This window comes from Ambystoma mexicanum, chromosome 6q, assembly GCF_040938575.1.
Source record: "Ambystoma mexicanum isolate Mex_15411 chromosome 6q, UKY_AmexF1_1, whole genome shotgun sequence".
NCBI classification, from domain to species: Eukaryota; Metazoa; Chordata; class Amphibia; order Caudata; family Ambystomatidae; genus Ambystoma; species Ambystoma mexicanum.
In genome coordinates this window covers 1,630,557,401-1,630,580,156 of record NC_090937.1, presented here as the reverse complement: position 1 = coordinate 1,630,580,156, position 22,756 = coordinate 1,630,557,401, and the positions used below count along the sequence as shown (strand labels likewise).

At 50.0% G+C, this 22,756-nt stretch overlaps 10 non-coding genes across 10 annotated transcripts; all 10 read right to left on the bottom strand.

Annotated features, from left to right (window-relative positions):
* Window positions 1-711: 711 nt before the first annotated feature.
* On the bottom strand, window positions 712-783 carry TRNAG-UCC (transfer RNA glycine (anticodon UCC)). The gene has a single exon. It is a non-coding gene; the product is annotated as a tRNA-Gly (tRNA).
* Window positions 784-1,968: 1,185 nt separating this feature from the next.
* On the bottom strand, window positions 1,969-2,040 carry TRNAG-UCC (transfer RNA glycine (anticodon UCC)). Its single transcript has one exon. It is a non-coding gene; the product is annotated as a tRNA-Gly (tRNA).
* A 1,185-nt stretch (window positions 2,041-3,225) lies between these two features.
* On the bottom strand, window positions 3,226-3,297 carry TRNAG-UCC (transfer RNA glycine (anticodon UCC)). The gene has a single exon. It is a non-coding gene; the product is annotated as a tRNA-Gly (tRNA).
* A 1,185-nt stretch (window positions 3,298-4,482) lies between these two features.
* On the bottom strand, window positions 4,483-4,554 carry TRNAG-UCC (transfer RNA glycine (anticodon UCC)). Its single transcript has one exon. It is a non-coding gene; the product is annotated as a tRNA-Gly (tRNA).
* A 2,446-nt stretch (window positions 4,555-7,000) lies between these two features.
* Window positions 7,001-7,072, bottom strand: TRNAG-UCC (transfer RNA glycine (anticodon UCC)). Its single transcript has one exon. It is a non-coding gene; the product is annotated as a tRNA-Gly (tRNA).
* A 2,442-nt stretch (window positions 7,073-9,514) lies between these two features.
* On the bottom strand, window positions 9,515-9,586 carry TRNAG-UCC (transfer RNA glycine (anticodon UCC)). Its single transcript has one exon. It is a non-coding gene; the product is annotated as a tRNA-Gly (tRNA).
* Window positions 9,587-10,771: 1,185 nt separating this feature from the next.
* Window positions 10,772-10,843, bottom strand: TRNAG-UCC (transfer RNA glycine (anticodon UCC)). Its single transcript has one exon. It is a non-coding gene; the product is annotated as a tRNA-Gly (tRNA).
* Window positions 10,844-12,028: 1,185 nt separating this feature from the next.
* TRNAG-UCC (transfer RNA glycine (anticodon UCC)) lies at window positions 12,029-12,100 on the bottom strand. The gene has a single exon. It is a non-coding gene; the product is annotated as a tRNA-Gly (tRNA).
* A 2,443-nt stretch (window positions 12,101-14,543) lies between these two features.
* Window positions 14,544-14,615, bottom strand: TRNAG-UCC (transfer RNA glycine (anticodon UCC)). The gene has a single exon. It is a non-coding gene; the product is annotated as a tRNA-Gly (tRNA).
* A 1,185-nt stretch (window positions 14,616-15,800) lies between these two features.
* On the bottom strand, window positions 15,801-15,872 carry TRNAG-UCC (transfer RNA glycine (anticodon UCC)). Its single transcript has one exon. It is a non-coding gene; the product is annotated as a tRNA-Gly (tRNA).
* Between the last annotated feature and the right edge of the window lie 6,884 nt (window positions 15,873-22,756).

Here is a 22,756-nt window from a genome sequence, read left to right as displayed (position 1 = left end):
AAGCGGGCAGTAGGCCTTACAAAGCCAAACAACCTGCAACCACGCACTCCCATCCCATGGCCTTTTGCAGACAGGCCTCATTTCTCTAGCTCACACCCTAACTGCCAACACCCCTTCCCCTTCTCTCTCTGTCTCTCTCTCTCTGTCTCTCTCTCTCATTCTCTCTCTCTCGCAAATAGATACTTTACTTCCCAGGTGCAACAAAACAAGCCTTCTCGAGCTGGCAGATATGGGAAGGAAGGAAGGAAGGGCCAGTTTGGAAACTCAACTCAATTACCATAAATCCCCTGCTAAGGGTTATGGGAGGGAGGAATGAAGGAACTTTGCTTCAGGGAAAGGGCTGCTGCTGCTTCAGCATGTGAGGAGCGCAGCCACACGTTTCACCTTCTTCAGTATGTTGGTTTACAGGATGAGAGAGATCCTGAAACCTCACTCTAATAGGCTGAGGTGCTGTGCTCGGTGGCCTGCTGGGACCAAGGCCCGTCAGGGCAAGGCGAATAGGCCTTTGTCAGGCCTTCGTCAGGGCTTTGTCGGGGAGGGGCCAGGAGCCCTGCTCGCTTCAATCCCCTCACCTATAGACAGTTGCAGAAACTAGGATGCAAGAACCTTTCCTGGATGGGGTTTTGATTTTCACGAAAAGTGTGTCAGCTTTGCTTTCAGCATGAGTCTGATTTCCAAAAAATGCATTTTGAACAATTTAAAGATTTGATCTGCGTTGGCCGGGAATCGAACCCGGGTCAACTGCTTGGAAGGCAGCTATGCTCACCACTATACCACCAACGCCTGCCTGTCTGGGCTATCTGATGGAGCGGCCCTTAGAAATAAGAATAAGTCATTGGCTGGGAATGAAAAAAGCTTGCGTTTGACGCAGAAGCAGTTCGCATCATGAGGTCTTGCCGGTCAGCCCAACATTTCCCCGGGACCCCTTAAAAAAGGAGCTTGGTTTTAAGTTTGGTTTGATTGAACAGTGCATTTTGTTGGCTGGGCTGGGACCCTCTCCTATTTAGCGCAAGAGTGGAACGAGGCAGCAAGTTCAAGGAATGACATTGCATCCAGGCACTTACAGCTCTTTGTGCCCTAATGCCATGACACAAAAACATAATTTGAAAAAAGTTAGCAGAGGATGGTTTCGATCCATCGACCTCTGGGTTATGGGCCCAGCACGCTTCCGCTGCGCCACTCTGCTGGTTGGAGAACAAGAGCTTTTCTGGGCTTTTACAGCCTACAAACCGACAACCCTAGACCCATTTTCGAGTGAAGCGGGCAGTAGGCCTTACAAAGCCAAACAACCTGCAACCACGCACTCCCATCCCATGGCCTTTTGCAGACAGGCCTCATTTCTCTAGCTCACACCCTAACTGCCAACACCCCTTCCCCTTCTCTCTCTGTCTCTCTCTCTCTGTCTCTCTCTCTCATTCTCTCTCTCTCGCAAATAGATACTTTACTTCCCAGGTGCAACAAAACAAGCCTTCTCGAGCTGGCAGATATGGGAAGGAAGGAAGGAAGGGCCAGTTTGGAAACTCAACTCAATTACCATAAATCCCCTGCTAAGGGTTATGGGAGGGAGGAATGAAGGAACTTTGCTTCAGGGAAAGGGCTGCTGCTGCTTCAGCATGTGAGGAGCGCAGCCACACGTTTCACCTTCTTCAGTATGTTGGTTTACAGGATGAGAGAGATCCTGAAACCTCACTCTAATAGGCTGAGGTGCTGTGCTCGGTGGCCTGCTGGGACCAAGGCCCGTCAGGGCAAGGCGAATAGGCCTTTGTCAGGCCTTCGTCAGGGCTTTGTCGGGGAGGGGCCAGGAGCCCTGCTCGCTTCAATCCCCTCACCTATAGACAGTTGCAGAAACTAGGATGCAAGAACCTTTCCTGGATGGGGTTTTGATTTTCACGAAAAGTGTGTCAGCTTTGCTTTCAGCATGAGTCTGATTTCCAAAAAATGCATTTTGAACAATTTAAAGATTTGATCTGCGTTGGCCGGGAATCGAACCCGGGTCAACTGCTTGGAAGGCAGCTATGCTCACCACTATACCACCAACGCCTGCCTGTCTGGGCTATCTGATGGAGCGGCCCTTAGAAATAAGAATAAGTCATTGGCTGGGAATGAAAAAAGCTTGCGTTTGACGCAGAAGCAGTTCGCATCATGAGGTCTTGCCGGTCAGCCCAACATTTCCCCGGGACCCCTTAAAAAAGGAGCTTGGTTTTAAGTTTGGTTTGATTGAACAGTGCATTTTGTTGGCTGGGCTGGGACCCTCTCCTATTTAGCGCAAGAGTGGAACGAGGCAGCAAGTTCAAGGAATGACATTGCATCCAGGCACTTACAGCTCTTTGTGCCCTAATGCCATGACACAAAAACATAATTTGAAAAAAGTTAGCAGAGGATGGTTTCGATCCATCGACCTCTGGGTTATGGGCCCAGCACGCTTCCGCTGCGCCACTCTGCTGGTTGGAGAACAAGAGCTTTTCTGGGCTTTTACAGCCTACAAACCGACAACCCTAGACCCATTTTCGAGTGAAGCGGGCAGTAGGCCTTACAAAGCCAAACAACCTGCAACCACGCACTCCCATCCCATGGCCTTTTGCAGACAGGCCTCATTTCTCTAGCTCACACCCTAACTGCCAACACCCCTTCCCCTTCTCTCTCTGTCTCTCTCTCTCTGTCTCTCTCTCTCATTCTCTCTCTCTCGCAAATAGATACTTTACTTCCCAGGTGCAACAAAACAAGCCTTCTCGAGCTGGCAGATATGGGAAGGAAGGAAGGAAGGGCCAGTTTGGAAACTCAACTCAATTACCATAAATCCCCTGCTAAGGGTTATGGGAGGGAGGAATGAAGGAACTTTGCTTCAGGGAAAGGGCTGCTGCTGCTTCAGCATGTGAGGAGCGCAGCCACACGTTTCACCTTCTTCAGTATGTTGGTTTACAGGATGAGAGAGATCCTGAAACCTCACTCTAATAGGCTGAGGTGCTGTGCTCGGTGGCCTGCTGGGACCAAGGCCCGTCAGGGCAAGGCGAATAGGCCTTTGTCAGGCCTTCGTCAGGGCTTTGTCGGGGAGGGGCCAGGAGCCCTGCTCGCTTCAATCCCCTCACCGATAGACAGTTGCAGAAACTAGGATGCAAGAACCTTTCCTGGATGGGGTTTTGATTTTCACGAAAAGTGTGTCAGCTTTGCTTTCAGCATGAGTCTGATTTCCAAAAAATGCATTTTGAACAATTTAAAGATTTGATCTGCGTTGGCCGGGAATCGAACCCGGGTCAACTGCTTGGAAGGCAGCTATGCTCACCACTATACCACCAACGCCTGCCTGTCTGGGCTATCTAATGGAGCGGCCCTTAGAAATAAGAATAAGTCATTGGCTGGGAATGAAAAAAGCTTGCGTTTGACGCAGAAGCAGTTCGCATCATGAGGTCTTGCCTGTCAGCCCAACATTTCCCCGGGACCCCTTAAAAAAGGAGCTTGGTTTTAAGTTTGGTTTGATTGAACAGTACATTTTGTTGGCTGGGCTGGGACCCTCTCCTATTTAGCGCAAGAGTGGAACGAGGCAGCAAGTTCAAGGAATGACATTGCATCCAGGCACTTACAGCTCTTTGTGCCCTAATGCCATGACACAAAAACATAATTTGAAAAAAGTTAGCAGAGGATGGTTTCGATCCATCGACCTCTGGGTTATGGGCCCAGCACGCTTCCGCTGCGCCACTCTGCTGGTTGGAGAACAAGAGCTTTTCTGGGCTTTTACAGCCTACAAACCGACAACCCTAGACCCAGTTTCGAGTGAAGCGGGCAGTAGGCCTTACAAAGCCAAACAACCTGCAACCACGCACTCCCATCCCATGGCCTTTTGCAGACAGGCCTCATTTCTCTAGCTCACACCCTAACTGCCAACACCCCTTCCCCTTCTCTCTCTGTCTCTCTCTCTCTGTCTCTCTCTCTCATTCTCTCTCTCTCGCAAATAGATACTTTACTTCCCAGGTGCAACAAAACAAGCCTTCTCGAGCTGGCAGATATGGGAAGGAAGGAAGGAAGGGCCAGTTTGGAAACTCAACTCAATTACCATAAATCCCCTGCTAAGGGTTATGGGAGGGAGGAATGAAGGAACTTTGCTTCAGGGAAAGGGCTGCTGCTGCTTCAGCATGTGAGGAGCGCAGCCACACGTTTCACCTTCTTCAGTATGTTGGTTTACAGGATGAGAGAGATCCTGAAACCTCACTCTAATAGGCTGAGGTGCTGTGCTCGGTGGCCTGCTGGGACCAAGGCCCGTCAGGGCAAGGCGAATAGGCCTTTGTCAGGCCTTCGTCAGGGCTTTGTCGGGGAGGGGCCAGGAGCCCTGCTCGCTTCAATCCCCTCACCGATAGACAGTTGCAGAAACTAGGATGCAAGAACCTTTCCTGGATGGGGTTTTGATTTTCACGAAAAGTGTGTCAGCTTTGCTTTCAGCATGAGTCTGATTTCCAAAAAATGCATTTTGAACAATTTAAAGATTTGATCTGCGTTGGCCGGGAATCGAACCCGGGTCAACTGCTTGGAAGGCAGCTATGCTCACCACTATACCACCAACGCCTGCCTGTCTGGGCTATCTGATGGAGCGGCCCTTAGAAATAAGAATAAGTCATTGGCTGGGAATGAAAAAAGCTTGCGTTTGACGCAGAAGCAGTTCGCATCATGAGGTCTTGCCGGTCAGCCCAACATTTCCCCGGGACCCCTTAAAAAAGGAGCTTGGTTTTAAGTTTGGTTTGATTGAACAGTACATTTTGTTGGCTGGGCTGGGACCCTCTCCTATTTAGCGCAAGAGTGGAACGAGGCAGCAAGTTCAAGGAATGACATTGCATCCAGGCACTTACAGCTCTTTGTGCCCTAATGCCATGACACAAAAACATAATTTGAAAAAAGTTAGCAGAGGATGGTTTCGATCCATCGACCTCTGGGTTATTGGCCCAGCACGCTTCCGCTGCGCCACTCTGCTGGTTGGAGAACAAGAGCTTTTCTGGGCTTTTACAGCCTACAAACCGACAACCCTAGACCCAGTTTCGAGTGAAGCGGGCAGTAGGCCTTACAAAGCCAAACAACCTGCAACCACGCACTCCCATCCCATGGCCTTTTGCAGACAGGCCTCATTTCTCTAGCTCACACCCTAACTGCCAACACCCCTTCCCCTTCTCTCTCTGTCTCTCTCTCTCTGTCTCTCTCTCTCATTCTCTCTCTCTCGCAAATAGATACTTTACTTCCCAGGTGCAACAAAACAAGCCTTCTCGAGCTGGCAGATATGGGAAGGAAGGAAGGAAGGGCCAGTTTGGAAACTCAACTCAATTACCATAAATCCCCTGCTAAGGGTTATGGGAGGGAGGAATGAAGGAACTTTGCTTCAGGGAAAGGGCTGCTGCTGCTTCAGCATGTGAGGAGCGCAGCCACACGTTTCACCTTCTTCAGTATGTTGGTTTACAGGATGAGAGAGATCCTGAAACCTCACTCTAATAGGCTGAGGTGCTGTGCTCGGTGGCCTGCTGGGACCAAGGCCCGTCAGGGCAAGGCGAATAGGCCTTTGTCAGGCCTTCGTCAGGGCTTTGTCGGGGAGGGGCCAGGAGCCCTGCTCGCTTCAATCCCCTCACCGATAGACAGTTGCAGAAACTAGGATGCAAGAACCTTTCCTGGATGGGGTTTTGATTTTCACGAAAAGTGTGTCAGCTTTGCTTTCAGCATGAGTCTGATTTCCAAAAAATGCATTTTGAACAATTTAAAGATTTGATCTGCGTTGGCCGGGAATCAAACCCGGGTCAACTGCTTGGAAGGCAGCTATGCTCACCACTATACCACCAACGCCTGCCTGTCTGGGCTATCTGATGGAGCGGCCCTTAGAAATAAGAATAAGTCATTGGCTGGGAATGAAAAAAGCTTGCGTTTGACGCAGAAGCAGTTCGCATCATGAGGTCTTGCCGGTCAGCCCAACATTTCCCCGGGACCCCTTAAAAAAGGAGCTTGGTTTTAAGTTTGGTTTGATTGAACAGTACATTTTGTTGGCTGGGCTGGGACCCTCTCCTATTTAGCGCAAGAGTGGAACGAGGCAGCAAGTTCAAGGAATGACATTGCATCCAGGCACTTACAGCTCTTTGTGCCCTAATGCCATGACACAAAAACATAATTTGAAAAAAGTTAGCAGAGGATGGTTTCGATCCATCGACCTCTGGGTTATGGGCCCAGCACGCTTCCGCTGCGCCACTCTGCTGGTTGGAGAACAAGAGCTTTTCTGGGCTTTTACAGCCTACAAACCGACAACCCTAGACCCAGTTTCGAGTGAAGCGGGCAGTAGGCCTTACAAAGCCAAACAACCTGCAACCACGCACTCCCATCCCATGGCCTTTTGCAGACAGGCCTCATTTCTCTAGCTCACACCCTAACTGCCAACACCCCTTCCCCTTCTCTCTCTGTCTCTCTCTCTCTGTCTCTCTCTCTCATTCTCTCTCTCTCGCAAATAGATACTTTACTTCCCAGGTGCAACAAAACAAGCCTTCTCGAGCTGGCAGATATGGGAAGGAAGGAAGGAAGGAAGGGCCAGTTTGGAAACTCAACTCAATTACCATAAATCCCCTGCTAAGGGTTATGGGAGGGAGGAATGAAGGAACTTTGCTTCAGGGAAAGGGCTGCTGCTGCTTCAGCATGTGAGGAGCGCAGCCACACGTTTCACCTTCTTCAGTATGTTGGTTTACAGGATGAGAGAGATCCTGAAACCTCACTCTAATAGGCTGAGGTGCTGTGCTCGGTGGCCTGCTGGGACCAAGGCCCGTCAGGGCAAGGCGAATAGGCCTTTGTCAGGCCTTCGTCAGGGCTTTGTCGGGGAGGGGCCAGGAGCCCTGCTCGCTTCAATCCCCTCACCGATAGACAGTTGCAGAAACTAGGATGCAAGAACCTTTCCTGGATGGGGTTTTGATTTTCACGAAAAGTGTGTCAGCTTTGCTTTCAGCATGAGTCTGATTTCTAAAAAATGCATTTTGAACAATTTAAAGATTTGATCTGCGTTGGCCGGGAATCGAACCCGGGTCAACTGCTTGGAAGGCAGCTATGCTCACCACTATACCACCAACGCCTGCCTGTCTGGGCTATCTGATGGAGCGGCCCTTAGAAATAAGAATAAGTCATTGGCTGGGAATGAAAAAAGCTTGCGTTTGACGCAGAAGCAGTTCGCATCATGAGGTCTTGCCGGTCAGCCCAACATTTCCCCGGGACCCCTTAAAAAAGGAGCTTGGTTTTAAGTTTGGTTTGATTGAACAGTACATTTTGTTGGCTGGGCTGGGACCCTCTCCTATTTAGCGCAAGAGTGGAACGAGGCAGCAAGTTCAAGGAATGACATTGCATCCAGGCACTTACAGCTCTTTGTGCCCTAATGCCATGACACAAAAACATAATTTGAAAAAAGTTAGCAGAGGATGGTTTCGATCCATCGACCTCTGGGTTATTGGCCCAGCACGCTTCCGCTGCGCCACTCTGCTGGTTGGAGAACAAGAGCTTTTCTGGGCTTTTACAGCCTACAAACCGACAACCCTAGACCCAGTTTCGAGTGAAGCGGGCAGTAGGCCTTACAAAGCCAAACAACCTGCAACCACGCACTCCCATCCCATGGCCTTTTGCAGACAGGCCTCATTTCTCTAGCTCACACCCTAACTGCCAACACCCCTTCCCCTTCTCTCTCTGTCTCTCTCTCTCTGTCTCTCTCTCTCATTCTCTCTCTCTCGCAAATAGATACTTTACTTCCCAGGTGCAACAAAACAAGCCTTCTCGAGCTGGCAGATATGGGAAGGAAGGAAGGAAGGGCCAGTTTGGAAACTCAACTCAATTACCATAAATCCCCTGCTAAGGGTTATGGGAGGGAGGAATGAAGGAACTTTGCTTCAGGGAAAGGGCTGCTGCTGCTTCAGCATGTGAGGAGCGCAGCCACACGTTTCACCTTCTTCAGTATGTTGGTTTACAGGATGAGAGAGATCCTGAAACCTCACTCTAATAGGCTGAGGTGCTGTGCTCGGTGGCCTGCTGGGACCAAGGCCCGTCAGGGCAAGGCGAATAGGCCTTTGTCAGGCCTTCGTCAGGGCTTTGTCGGGGAGGGGCCAGGAGCCCTGCTCGCTTCAATCCCCTCACCTATAGACAGTTGCAGAAACTAGGATGCAAGAACCTTTCCTGGATGGGGTTTTGATTTTCACGAAAAGTGTGTCAGCTTTGCTTTCAGCATGAGTCTGATTTCCAAAAAATGCATTTTGAACAATTTAAAGATTTGATCTGCGTTGGCCGGGAATCGAACCCGGGTCAACTGCTTGGAAGGCAGCTATGCTCACCACTATACCACCAAAGCCTGCCTGTCTGGGCTATCTGATGGAGCGGCCCTTAGAAATAAGAATAAGTCATTGGCTGGGAATGAAAAAAGCTTGCGTTTGACGCAGAAGCAGTTCGCATCATGAGGTCTTGCCGGTCAGCCCAACATTTCCCCGGGACCCCTTAAAAAAGGAGCTTGGTTTTAAGTTTGGTTTGATTGAACAGTGCATTTTGTTGGCTGGGCTGGGACCCTCTCCTATTTAGCGCAAGAGTGGAACGAGGCAGCAAGTTCAAGGAATGACATTGCATCCAGGCACTTACAGCTCTTTGTGCCCTAATGCCATGACACAAAAACATAATTTGAAAAAAGTTAGCAGAGGATGGTTTCGATCCATCGACCTCTGGGTTATGGGCCCAGCACGCTTCCGCTGCGCCACTCTGCTGGTTGGAGAACAAAAGCTTTTCTGGGCTTTTACAGCCTACAAACCGACAACCCTAGACCCATTTTCGAGTGAAGCGGGCAGTAGGCCTTACAAAGCCAAACAACCTGCAACCACGCACTCCCATCCCATGGCCTTTTGCAGACAGGCCTCATTTCTCTAGCTCACACCCTAACTGCCAACACCCCTTCCCCTTCTCTCTCTGTCTCTCTCTCTCTGTCTCTCTCTCTTATTCTCTCTCTCTCGCAAATAGATACTTTACTTCCCAGGTGCAACAAAACAAGCCTTCTCGAGCTGGCAGATATGGGAAGGAAGGAAGGAAGGGCCAGTTTGGAAACTCAACTCAATTACCATAAATCCCCTGCTAAGGGTTATGGGAGGGAGGAATGAAGGAACTTTGCTTCAGGGAAAGGGCTGCTGCTGCTTCAGCATGTGAGGAGCGCAGCCACACGTTTCACCTTCTTCAGTATGTTGGTTTACAGGATGAGAGAGATCCTGAAACCTCACTCTAATAGGCTGAGGTGCTGTGCTCGGTGGCCTGCTGGGACCAAGGCCCGTCAGGGCAAGGCGAATAGGCCTTTGTCAGGCCTTCGTCAGGGCTTTGTCGGGGAGGGGCCAGGAGCCCTGCTCGCTTCAATCCCCTCACCGATAGACAGTTGCAGAAACTAGGATGCAAGAACCTTTCCTGGATGGGGTTTTGATTTTCACGAAAAGTGTGTCAGCTTTGCTTTCAGCATGAGTCTGATTTCCAAAAAATGCATTTTGAACAATTTAAAGATTTGATCTGCGTTGGCCGGGAATCGAACCCGGGTCAACTGCTTGGAAGGCAGCTATGCTCACCACTATACCACCAACGCCTGCCTGTCTGGGCTATCTGATGGAGCGGCCCTTAGAAATAAGAATAAGTCATTGGCTGGGAATGAAAAAAGCTTGCGTTTGACGCAGAAGCAGTTCGCATCATGAGGTCTTGCCGGTCAGCCCAACATTTCCCCGGGACCCCTTAAAAAAGGAGCTTGGTTTTAAGTTTGGTTTGATTGAACAGTGCATTTTGTTGGCTGGGCTGGGACCCTCTCCTATTTAGTGCAAGAGTGGAACGAGGCAGCAAGTTCAAGGAATGACATTGCATCCAGGCACTTACAGCTCTTTGTGCCCTAATGCCATGACACAAAAACATAATTTGAAAAAAGTTAGCAGAGGATGGTTTCGATCCATCGACCTCTGGGTTATGGGCCCAGCACGCTTCCGCTGCGCCACTCTGCTGGTTGGAGAACAAAAGCTTTTCTGGGCTTTTACAGCCTACAAACCGACAACCCTAGACCCATTTTCGAGTGAAGCGGGCAGTAGGCCTTACAAAGCCAAACAACCTGCAACCACGCACTCCCATCCCATGGCCTTTTGCAGACAGGCCTCATTTCTCTAGCTCACACCCTAACTGCCAACACCCCTTCCCCTTCTCTCTCTGTCTCTCTCTCTCTGTCTCTCTCTCTCATTCTCTCTCTCTCGCAAATAGATACTTTACTTCCCAGGTGCAACAAAACAAGCCTTCTCGAGCTGGCAGATATGGGAAGGAAGGAAGGAAGGGCCAGTTTGGAAACTCAACTCAATTACCATAAATCCCCTGCTAAGGGTTATGGGAGGGAGGAATGAAGGAACTTTGCTTCAGGGAAAGGGCTGCTGCTGCTTCAGCATGTGAGGAGCGCAGCCACACGTTTCACCTTCTTCAGTATGTTGGTTTACAGGATGAGAGAGATCCTGAAACCTCACTCTAATAGGCTGAGGTGCTGTGCTCGGTGGCCTGCTGGGACCAAGGCCCGTCAGGGCAAGGCGAATAGGCCTTTGTCAGGCCTTCGTCAGGGCTTTGTCGGGGAGGGGCCAGGAGCCCTGCTCGCTTCAATCCCCTCACCGATAGACAGTTGCAGAAACTAGGATGCAAGAACCTTTCCTGGATGGGGTTTTGATTTTCACGAAAAGTGTGTCAGCTTTGCTTTCAGCATGAGTCTGATTTCCAAAAAATGCATTTTGAACAATTTAAAGATTTGATCTGCGTTGGCCGGGAATCGAACCCGGGTCAACTGCTTGGAAGGCAGCTATGCTCACCACTATACCACCAACGCCTGCCTGTCTGGGCTATCTGATGGAGCGGCCCTTAGAAATAAGAATAAGTCATTGGCTGGGAATGAAAAAAGCTTGCGTTTGACGCAGAAGCAGTTCGCATCATGAGGTCTTGCCGGTCAGCCCAACATTTCCCCGGGACCCCTTAAAAAAGGAGCTTGGTTTTAAGTTTGGTTTGATTGAACAGTACATTTTGTTGGCTGGGCTGGGACCCTCTCCTATTTAGCGCAAGAGTGGAACGAGGCAGCAAGTTCAAGGAATGACATTGCATCCAGGCACTTACAGCTCTTTGTGCCCTAATGCCATGACACAAAAACATAATTTGAAAAAAGTTAGCAGAGGATGGTTTCGATCCATCGACCTCTGGGTTATGGGCCCAGCACGCTTCCGCTGCGCCACTCTGCTGGTTGGAGAACAAGAGCTTTTCTGGGCTTTTACAGCCTACAAACCGACAACCCTAGACCCAGTTTCGAGTGAAGCGGGCAGTAGGCCTTACAAAGCCAAACAACCTGCAACCACGCACTCCCATCCCATGGCCTTTTGCAGACAGGCCTCATTTCTCTAGCTCACACCCTAACTGCCAACACCCCTTCCCCTTCTCTCTCTGTCTCTCTCTCTCTGTCTCTCTCTCTCATTCTCTCTCTCTCGCAAATAGATACTTTACTTCCCAGGTGCAACAAAACAAGCCTTCTCGAGCTGGCAGATATGGGAAGGAAGGAAGGAAGGGCCAGTTTGGAAACTCAACTCAATTACCATAAATCCCCTGCTAAGGGTTATGGGAGGGAGGAATGAAGGAACTTTGCTTCAGGGAAAGGGCTGCTGCTGCTTCAGCATGTGAGGAGCGCAGCCACACGTTTCACCTTCTTCAGTATGTTGGTTTACAGGATGAGAGAGATCCTGAAACCTCACTCTAATAGGCTGAGGTGCTGTGCTCGGTGGCCTGCTGGGACCAAGGCCCGTCAGGGCAAGGCGAATAGGCCTTTGTCAGGCCTTCGTCAGGGCTTTGTCGGGGAGGGGCCAGGAGCCCTGCTCGCTTCAATCCCCTCACCGATAGACAGTTGCAGAAACTAGGATGCAAGAACCTTTCCTGGATGGGGTTTTGATTTTCACGAAAAGTGTGTCAGCTTTGCTTTCAGCATGAGTCTGATTTCCAAAAAATGCATTTTGAACAATTTAAAGATTTGATCTGCGTTGGCCGGGAATCGAACCCGGGTCAACTGCTTGGAAGGCAGCTATGCTCACCACTATACCACCAACGCCTGCCTGTCTGGGCTATCTGATGGAGCGGCCCTTAGAAATAAGAATAAGTCATTGGCTGGGAATGAAAAAAGCTTGCGTTTGACGCAGAAGCAGTTCGCATCATGAGGTCTTGCCGGTCAGCCCAACATTTCCCCGGGACCCCTTAAAAAAGGAGCTTGGTTTTAAGTTTGGTTTGATTGAACAGTACATTTTGTTGGCTGGGCTGGGACCCTCTCCTATTTAGCGCAAGAGTGGAACGAGGCAGCAAGTTCAAGGAATGACATTGCATCCAGGCACTTACAGCTCTTTGTGCCCTAATGCCATGACACAAAAACATAATTTGAAAAAAGTTAGCAGAGGATGGTTTCGATCCATCGACCTCTGGGTTATTGGCCCAGCACGCTTCCGCTGCGCCACTCTGCTGGTTGGAGAACAAGAGCTTTTCTGGGCTTTTACAGCCTACAAACCGACAACCCTAGACCCAGTTTCGAGTGAAGCGGGCAGTAGGCCTTACAAAGCCAAACAACCTGCAACCACGCACTCCCATCCCATGGCCTTTTGCAGACAGGCCTCATTTCTCTAGCTCACACCCTAACTGCCAACACCCCTTCCCCTTCTCTCTCTGTCTCTCTCTCTCTGTCTCTCTCTCTCATTCTCTCTCTCTCGCAAATAGATACTTTACTTCCCAGGTGCAACAAAACAAGCCTTCTCGAGCTGGCAGATATGGGAAGGAAGGAAGGAAGGGCCAGTTTGGAAACTCAACTCAATTACCATAAATCCCCTGCTAAGGGTTATGGGAGGGAGGAATGAAGGAACTTTGCTTCAGGGAAAGGGCTGCTGCTGCTTCAGCATGTGAGGAGCGCAGCCACACGTTTCACCTTCTTCAGTATGTTGGTTTACAGGATGAGAGAGATCCTGAAACCTCACTCTAATAGGCTGAGGTGCTGTGCTCGGTGGCCTGCTGGGACCAAGGCCCGTCAGGGGCAAGGCGAATAGGCCTTTGTCAGGCCTTCGTCAGGGCTTTGTCGGGGAGGGGCCAGGAGCCCTGCTCGCTTCAATCCCCTCACCTATAGACAGTTGCAGAAACTAGGATGCAAGAACCTTTCCTGGATGGGGTTTTGATTTTCACGAAAAGTGTGTCAGCTTTGCTTTCAGCATGAGTCTGATTTCCAAAAAATGCATTTTGAACAATTTAAAGATTTGATCTGCGTTGGTCGGGAATCGAACCCGGGTCAACTGCTTGGAAGGCAGCTATGCTCACCACTATACCACCAAAGCCTGCCTGTCTGGGCTATCTGATGGAGCGGCCCTTAGAAATAAGAATAAGTCATTGGCTGGGAATGAAAAAAGCTTGCGTTTGACGCAGAAGCAGTTCGCATCATGAGGTCTTGCCGGTCAGCCCAACATTTCCCCGGGACCCCTTAAAAAAGGAGCTTGGTTTTAAGTTTGGTTTGATTGAACAGTGCATTTTGTTGGCTGGGCTGGGACCCTCTCCTATTTAGCGCAAGAGTGGAACGAGGCAGCAAGTTCAAGGAATGACATTGCATCCAGGCACTTACAGCTCTTTGTGCCCTAATGCCATGACACAAAAACATAATTTGAAAAAAGTTAGCAGAGGATGGTTTCGATCCATCGACCTCTGGGTTATGGGCCCAGCACGCTTCCGCTGCGCCACTCTGCTGGTTGGAGAACAAAAGCTTTTCTGGGCTTTTACAGCCTACAAACCGACAACCCTAGACCCATTTTCGAGTGAAGCGGGCAGTAGGCCTTACAAAGCCAAACAACCTGCAACCACGCACTCCCATCCCATGGCCTTTTGCAGACAGGCCTCATTTCTCTAGCTCACACCCTAACTGCCAACACCCCTTCCCCTTCTCTCTCTGTCTCTCTCTCTCTGTCTCTCTCTCTTATTCTCTCTCTCTCGCAAATAGATACTTTACTTCCCAGGTGCAACAAAACAAGCCTTCTCGAGCTGGCAGATATGGGAAGGAAGGAAGGAAGGGCCAGTTTGGAAACTCAACTCAATTACCATAAATCCCCTGCTAAGGGTTATGGGAGGGAGGAATGAAGGAACTTTGCTTCAGGGAAAGGGCTGCTGCTGCTTCAGCATGTGAGGAGCGCAGCCACACGTTTCACCTTCTTCAGTATGTTGGTTTACAGGATGAGAGAGATCCTGAAACCTCACTCTAATAGGCTGAGGTGCTGTGCTCGGTGGCCTGCTGGGACCAAGGCCCGTCAGGGCAAGGCGAATAGGCCTTTGTCAGGCCTTCGTCAGGGCTTTGTCGGGGAGGGGCCAGGAGCCCTGCTCGCTTCAATCCCCTCACCGATAGACAGTTGCAGAAACTAGGATGCAAGAACCTTTCCTGGATGGGGTTTTGATTTTCACGAAAAGTGTGTCAGCTTTGCTTTCAGCATGAGTCTGATTTCCAAAAAATGCATTTTGAACAATTTAAAGATTTGATCTGCGTTGGCCGGGAATCGAACCCGGGTCAACTGCTTGGAAGGCAGCTATGCTCACCACTATACCACCAACGCCTGCCTGTCTGGGCTATCTGATGGAGCGGCCCTTAGAAATAAGAATAAGTCATTGGCTGGGAATGAAAAAAGCTTGCGTTTGACGCAGAAGCAGTTCGCATCATGAGGTCTTGCCGGTCAGCCCAACATTTCCCCGGGACCCCTTAAAAAAGGAGCTTGGTTTTAAGTTTGGTTTGATTGAACAGTGCATTTTGTTGGCTGGGCTGGGACCCTCTCCTATTTAGCGCAAGAGTGGAACGAGGCAGCAAGTTCAAGGAATGACATTGCATCCAGGCACTTACAGCTCTTTGTGCCCTAATGCCATGACACAAAAACATAATTTGAAAAAAGTTAGCAGAGGATGGTTTCGATCCATCGACCTCTGGGTTATGGGCCCAGCACGCTTCCGCTGCGCCACTCTGCTGGTTGGAGAACAAAAGCTTTTCTGGGCTTTTACAGCCTACAAACCGACAACCCTAGACCCATTTTCGAGTGAAGCGGGCAGTAGGCCTTACAAAGCCAAACAACCTGCAACCACGCACTCCCATCCCATGGCCTTTTGCAGACAGGCCTCATTTCTCTAGCTCACACCCTAACTGCCAACACCCCTTCCCCTTCTCTCTCTGTCTCTCTCTCTCTGTCTCTCTCTCTCATTCTCTCTCTCTCGCAAATAGATACTTTACTTCCCAGGTGCAACAAAACAAGCCTTCTCGAGCTGGCAGATATGGGAAGGAAGGAAGGAAGGGCCAGTTTGGAAACTCAACTCAATTACCATAAATCCCCTGCTAAGGGTTATGGGAGGGAGGAATGAAGGAACTTTGCTTCAGGGAAAGGGCTGCTGCTGCTTCAGCATGTGAGGAGCGCAGCCACACGTTTCACCTTCTTCAGTATGTTGGTTTACAGGATGAGAGAGATCCTGAAACCTCACTCTAATAGGCTGAGGTGCTGTGCTCGGTGGCCTGCTGGGACCAAGGCCCGTCAGGGCAAGGCGAATAGGCCTTTGTCAGGCCTTCGTCAGGGCTTTGTCGGGGAGGGGCCAGGAGCCCTGCTCGCTTCAATCCCCTCACCGATAGACAGTTGCAGAAACTAGGATGCAAGAACCTTTCCTGGATGGGGTTTTGATTTTCACGAAAAGTGTGTCAGCTTTGCTTTCAGCATGAGTCTGATTTCCAAAAAATGCATTTTGAACAATTTAAAGATTTGATCTGCGTTGGCCGGGAATCGAACCCGGGTCAACTGCTTGGAAGGCAGCTATGCTCACCACTATACCACCAACGCCTGCCTGTCTGGGCTATCTGATGGAGCGGCCCTTAGAAATAAGAATAAGTCATTGGCTGGGAATGAAAAAAGCTTGCGTTTGACGCAGAAGCAGTTCGCATCATGAGGTCTTGCCGGTCAGCCCAACATTTCCCCGGGACCCCTTAAAAAAGGAGCTTGGTTTTAAGTTTGGTTTGATTGAACAGTGCATTTTGTTGGCTGGGCTGGGACCCTCTCCTATTTAGCGCAAGAGTGGAACGAGGCAGCAAGTTCAAGGAATGACATTGCATCCAGGCACTTACAGCTCTTTGTGCCCTAATGCCATGACACAAAAACATAATTTGAAAAAAGTTAGCAGAGGATGGTTTCGATCCATCGACCTCTGGGTTATGGGCCCAGCACGCTTCCGCTGCGCCACTCTGCTGGTTGGAGAACAAAAGCTTTTCTGGGCTTTTACAGCCTACAAACCGACAACCCTAGACCCATTTTCGAGTGAAGCGGGCAGTAGGCCTTACAAAGCCAAACAACCTGCAACCACGCACTCCCATCCCATGGCCTTTTGCAGACAGGCCTCATTTCTCTAGCTCACACCCTAACTGCCAACACCCCTTCCCCTTCTCTCTCTGTCTCTCTCTCTCTGTCTCTCTCTCTCATTCTCTCTCTCTCGCAAATAGATACTTTACTTCCCAGGTGCAACAAAACAAGCCTTCTCGAGCTGGCAGATATGGGAAGGAAGGAAGGAAGGGCCAGTTTGGAAACTCAACTCAATTACCATAAATCCCCTGCTAAGGGTTATGGGAGGGAGGAATGAAGGAACTTTGCTTCAGGGAAAGGGCTGCTGCTGCTTCAGCATGTGAGGAGCGCAGCCACACGTTTCACCTTCCTCAGTATGTTGGTTTACAGGATGAGAGAGATCCTGAAACCTCACTCTAATAGGCTGAGGTGCTGTGCTCGGTGGCCTGCTGGGACCTTTGCCCGTCAGGGCAAGGCGAATAGGCCTTTGTCAGGCCTTTGTCGGGGAGGGGCCAGGAGCCCTGCTCGCTTCAATCCCCTCACCGATAGACAGTTGCAGAAACTAGGATGCAAGAACCTTTCCTGGATGGGGTTTTGATTTTCACGAAAAGTGTGTCAGCTTTGCTTTCAGCATGAGTCTGATTTCCAAAAAATGCATTTTGAACAATTTAAAGATTTGATCTGCGTTGGCCGGGAATCGGTCAACTGCTTGGAAGGCAGCTATGCTCACCACTATACCACCAACGCCTGCCTGTCTGGGCTATGTGATGGAGCGCCCCTTAGAAATAAGAATAAGTAATTGGCTGGGAATGAAAAAAGCTTGCGTTTGACGCAGAAGCAGTTCGCATCATGAGGTCTTGCCGGTCAGCCCAACATTTCCCCGGGACCCCTTAATAAAGGAGCTCGGTTTTAAGTTTGGTTTGATTGAACAGTACATTTTGTTGGCTGGGCTGGGACCCTCTCCTATTTAGCGCAAGAGTGGAACGAGGCAGCAAGTTCAAGGAATGACATTGCATCCAGGCACTTACAGCTCTTTGTGCCCTAATGCCATGACACAAAAACATAATTTGAAAAAACTTAGCAGAGGATGGTTTCGATCCATCGACCTCTGGGTTATGGGCCCAGCACGCTTCCGCTGCGCCACTCTGCTGGTTGGAGAACAAGAGCTTTTCTGGGCTTTTACAGCCTACAAACCGACAACCCTAGACCCAGTTTCGAGTGAAGCGGGCAGTAGGCCTTACAAAGCCAAACAACCTGCAACCACGCACTCCCATCCCATGGCCTTTTGCAGACAGGCCTCATTTCTCTAGCTCACACCCTAACTGCCAACACCCCTTCCCCTTCTCTCTCTGTCTCTCTCTCTCTGTCTCTCTCTCTCATTCTCTCTCTCTCGCAAATAGATACTTTACTTCCCAGGTGCAACAAAACAAGCCTTCTCGAGCTGGCAGATATGGGAAGGAAGGAAGGAAGGGCCAGTTTGGAAACTCAACTCAATTACCATAAATCCCCTGCTAAGGGTTATGGGAGGGAGGAATGAAGGAACTTTGCTTCAGGGAAAGGGCTGCTGCTGCTTCAGCATGTGAGGAGCACAGCCACACGTTTCACCTTCCTCAGTATGTTGGTTTACAGGATGAGAGAGATCCTGAAACCTCACTCTAATAGGCTGAGGTGCTGTGCTCGGTGGCCTGCTGGGACCTTTGCCCGTCAGGGCAAGGCGAATAGGCCTTTGTCAGGCCTTTGTCGGGGAGGGGCCAGGAGCCCTGCTCGCTTCAATCCCCTCACCGATAGACAGTTGCAGAAACTAGGATGCAAGAACCTTTCCTGGATGGGGTTTTGATTTTCACGAAAAGTGTGTCAGCTTTGCTTTCAGCATGAGTCTGATTTCCAAAAAATGCATTTTGAACAATTTAAAGATTTGATCTGCGTTGGCCGGGAATCGAACCCGGGTCAACTGCTTGGAAGGCAGCTATGCTCACCACTATACCATCAACGCCTGCCTGTCTGGGCTATCTGATGGAGCGCCCCTTAGAAATAAGAATAAGTCATTGGCTGGGAATGAAAAAAGCTTGCGTTTGACGCAGAAGCAGTTCGCATCATGAGGTCTTGCCGGTCAGCCCAACATTTCCCCGGGACCCCTTAAAAAAGGAGCTTGGTTTTAAGTTTGGTTTGATTGAACAGTACATTTTGTTGGCTGGGCTGGGACCCTCTCCTATTTAGCGCAAGAGTGACACGAGGCAGCAAGTTCAAGGAATGACATTGCATCCAGGCACTTACAGCTCTTTGTGCCCTAATGCCATGACACAAAAACATAATTTGAAAAAACTTAGCAGAGGATGGTTTCGATCCATCGACCTCTGGGTTATGGGCCCAGCACGCTTCCGCTGCGCCACTCTGCAGGTTGGAGAGAAGAGCTTTTCTGGGCTTTTACAGCCTACAAACCGGCAACCATAGACCCAGTTTCGAGTGAAGCGGGCAGTAGGCCTTACAAAGCCAAACAACCTGCAACCACGCACTCCCATCCCATGGCCTTTTGCAGACAGGCCTCATTTCTCTAGCTCACACCCTAACTGCCAACACCCCTTCCCCTTCTCTCTCTGTCTCTCTCTCTCTGTCTCTCTCTCTCATTCTCTCTCTCTCGCAAATAGATACTTTACTTCCCAGGTGCAACAAAACAAGCCTTCTCGAGCTGGCAGATATGGGAAGGAAGGAAGGAAGGGCCAGTTTGGAAACTCAACTCAATTACCATAAATCCCCTGCTAAGGGTTATGGGAGGGAGGAATGAAGGAACTTTGCTTCAGGGAAAGGGCTGCTGCTGCTTCAGCATGTGAGGAGCGCAGCCACACGTTTCACCTTCCTCAGTATGTTGGTTTACAGGATGAGAGAGATCCTGAAACCTCACTCTAATAGGCTGAGGTGCTGTGCTCGGTGGCCTGCTGGGACCTTTGCCCGTCAGGGCAAGGCGATTAGGCCTTTGTCAGGCCTTCGTCAGGGCTTTGTCGGGGAGGGGCCAGGAGCCCTGCTCGCTTCAATCCCCTCACCGATAGACAGTTGCAGAAACTAGGATGCAAGAACCTTTCCTGGATGGGGTTTTGATTTTCACGAAAAGTGTGTCAGCTTTGCTTTCAGCATGAGTCTGATTTCCAAAAAATGCATTTTGAACAATTTAAAGATTTGATCTGCTTTGGCCGGGAATCGAACCCGGGTCAACTGCTTGGAAGGCAGCTATGCTCACCACTATACCACCAACGCCTGCCTGTCTGGGCTATGTGATGGAGCTCCCCTTAGAAATAAGAATAAGTCATTGGCTGGGAATGAAAAAAGCTTGCGTTTGACGCAGAAGCAGTTCGCATCATGAGGTCTTGCCGGTCAGCCCAACATATCCCCGGGACCCCTTAAAAAAGGAGCTTGGTTTTAAGTTTGGTTTGATTGAACAGTACATTTTGTTGGCTGGGCTGGGACCCTCTCCTATTTAGCGCATGAGTGGAACGAGGCAGCAAGTTCAAGGAATGACATTGCATCCAGGCACTTACAGCTCTTTGTGCCCTAATGCCATGACACAAAAACATAATTTGAAAAAACTTAGCAGAGGATGGTTTCGATCCATCGACCTCTGGGTTATGGGCCCAGCACACTTCCGCTGCGCCACTCTGCTGGTTGGAGAACAAGAGCTTTTCTGGGCTTTTACAGCCTACAAACCGACAACCCTAGACCCAGTTTCGAGTGAAGCGGGCAGTAGGCCTTACAAAGCCAAACAACCTGCAACCACGCACTCCCATCCCATGGCCTTTTGCAGACAGGCCTCATTTCTCTAGCTCACACCCTAACTGCCAACACCCCTTCCCCTTCTCTCTCTGTCTCTCTCTCTCTCTGTCTCTCTCTCTCATTCTCTCTCTCTCGCAAATAGATACTTTACTTCCCAGGTGCAACAAAACAAGCCTTCTCGAGCTGGCAGATATGGGAAGGAAGGAAGGAAGGGCCAGTTTGGAAACTCAACTCAATTACCATAAATCCCCTGCTAAGGGTTATGGGAGGGAGGAATGAAGGAACTTTGCTTCAGGGAAAGGGCTGCTGCTGCTTCAGCATGTGAGGAGCGCAGCCACACGTTTCACCTTCCTCAGTATGTTGGTTTACAGGATGAGAGAGATCCTGAAACCTCACTCTAATAGGCTGAGGTGCTGTGCTCGGTGGCCTGCTGGGACCTTGGCCCGTCAGGGCAAGGCGAATAGGCCTTTGTCAGGCCGTCGTCAGGGCTTTGTCGGGGAGGGGCCAGGAGCCCTGCTCGCTTCAATCCCCTCACCGATAGACAGTTGCAGAAACTAGGATGCAAGAACCTTTCCTGGATGGGGTTTTGATTTTCACGAAAAGTGTGTCAGCTTTGCTTTCAGCATGAGTCTGATTTCCAAAAAATGCATTTTGAACAATTTAAAGATTTGATCTGCGTTGGCCGGGAATTGAATCCGGGTCAACTGCTTGGAAGGCAGCTATGCTCACCACTATACCACTAACGCCTGCCTGCCTGGGCTATCTGATGGAGCGCCCCTTAGAAATAAGAATAAGTCATTGGCTGGGAATGAAAAAAGCTTGCGTTTGACGCAGAAGCAGTTCGCATCATGAGGTCTTGCCGGTCAGCCCAACATTTCCCCGGGACCCCTTAAAAAAGGAGCTTGGTTTTAAGTTTGGTTTGATTGAACAGTACATTTTGTTGGCTGGGCTGGGACCCTCTCCTATTTAGCGCAAGAGTGGAACGAGGCAGCAAGTTCAAGGAATGACATTGCATCCAGGCACTTACAGCTCTTTGTGCCCTAATGCCATGACACAAAAACATAATTTGAAAAAACTTAGCAGAGGATGGTTTCGATCCATCGACCTCTGGGTTATGGGCCCAGCACGCTTCCGCTGCGCCACTCTGCTGGTTGGCGAACAAGAGCTTTTCTGGGCTTTTACAGCCTACAAACCGACAACCCTAGACCCAGTTTCGAGTGAAGCGGGCAGTAGGCCTTACAAAGCCAAACAACCTGCAACCACGCACTCCCATCCCATGGCCTTTTGCAGACAGGCCTCATTTCTCTAGCTCACACCCTAACTGCCAACACCCCTTCCCCTTCTCTCTCTGTCTCTCTCTCTCTGTCTCTCTCTCTCATTCTCTCTCTCTCGCAAATAGATACTTTACTTCCCAGGTGCAACAAAACAAGCCTTCTCGAGCTGGCAGATATGGGAAGGAAGGAAGGAAGGGCCAGTTTGGAAACTCAACTCAATTACCATAAATCCCCTGCTAAGGGTTATGGGAGGGAGGAATGAAGGAACTTTGCTTCAGGGAAAGGGCTGCTGCTGCTTCAGCATGTGAGGAGCGCAGCCACACGTTTCACCTTCCTCAGTATGTTGGTTTACAGGATGAGAGAGATCCTGAAACCTCACTCTAATAGGCTGAGGTGCTGTGCTCGGTGGCCTGCTGGGACCTTTGCCCGTCAGGGCAAGGCGAATAGGCCTTTGTCAGGCCTTTGTCGGGGAGGGGCCAGGAGCCCTGCTCGCTTCAATCCCCTCACCGATAGACAGTTGCAGAAACTAGGATGCAAGAACCTTTCCTGGATGGGGTTTTGATTTTCACGAAAAGTGTGTCAGCTTTGCTTTCAGCATGAGTCTGATTTCCAAAAAATGCATTTTGAACAATTTAAAGATTTGATCTGCGTTGGCCGGGAATCGATCAACTGCTTGGAAGGCAGCTATGCTCACCACTATACCACCAACGCCTGCCTGTCTGGGCTATGTGATGGAGCGCCCCTTAGAAATAAGAATAAGTAATTGGCTGGGAATGAAAAAAGCTTGCGTTTGACGCAGAAGCAGTTCGCATCATGAGGTCTTGCCGGTCAGCCCAACATTTCCCCGGGACCCCTTAATAAAGGAGCTCGGTTTTAAGTTTGGTTTGATTGAACAGTACATTTTGTTGGCTGGGCTGGGACCCTCTCCTATTTAGCGCAAGAGTGGAACGAGGCAGCAAGTTCAAGGAATGACATTGCATCCAGGCACTTACAGCTCTTTGTGCCCTAATGCCATGACACAAAAACATAATTTGAAAAAACTTAGCAGAGGATGGTTTCGATCCATCGACCTCTGGGTTATGGGCCCAGCACGCTTCCGCTGCGCCACTCTGGTGGTTGGAGAACAAGAGCTTTTCTGGGCTTTTACAGCCTACAAACCGACAACCCTAGACCCAGTTTCGAGTGAAGCGGGCAGTAGGCCTTACAAAGCCAAACAACCTGCAACCACGCACTCCCATCCCATGGCCTTTTGCAGACAGGCCTCATTTCTCTAGCTCACACCCTAACTGCCAACACCCCTTCCCCTTCTCTCTCTGTCTCTCTCTCTCTGTCTCTCTCTCTCATTCTCTCTCTCTC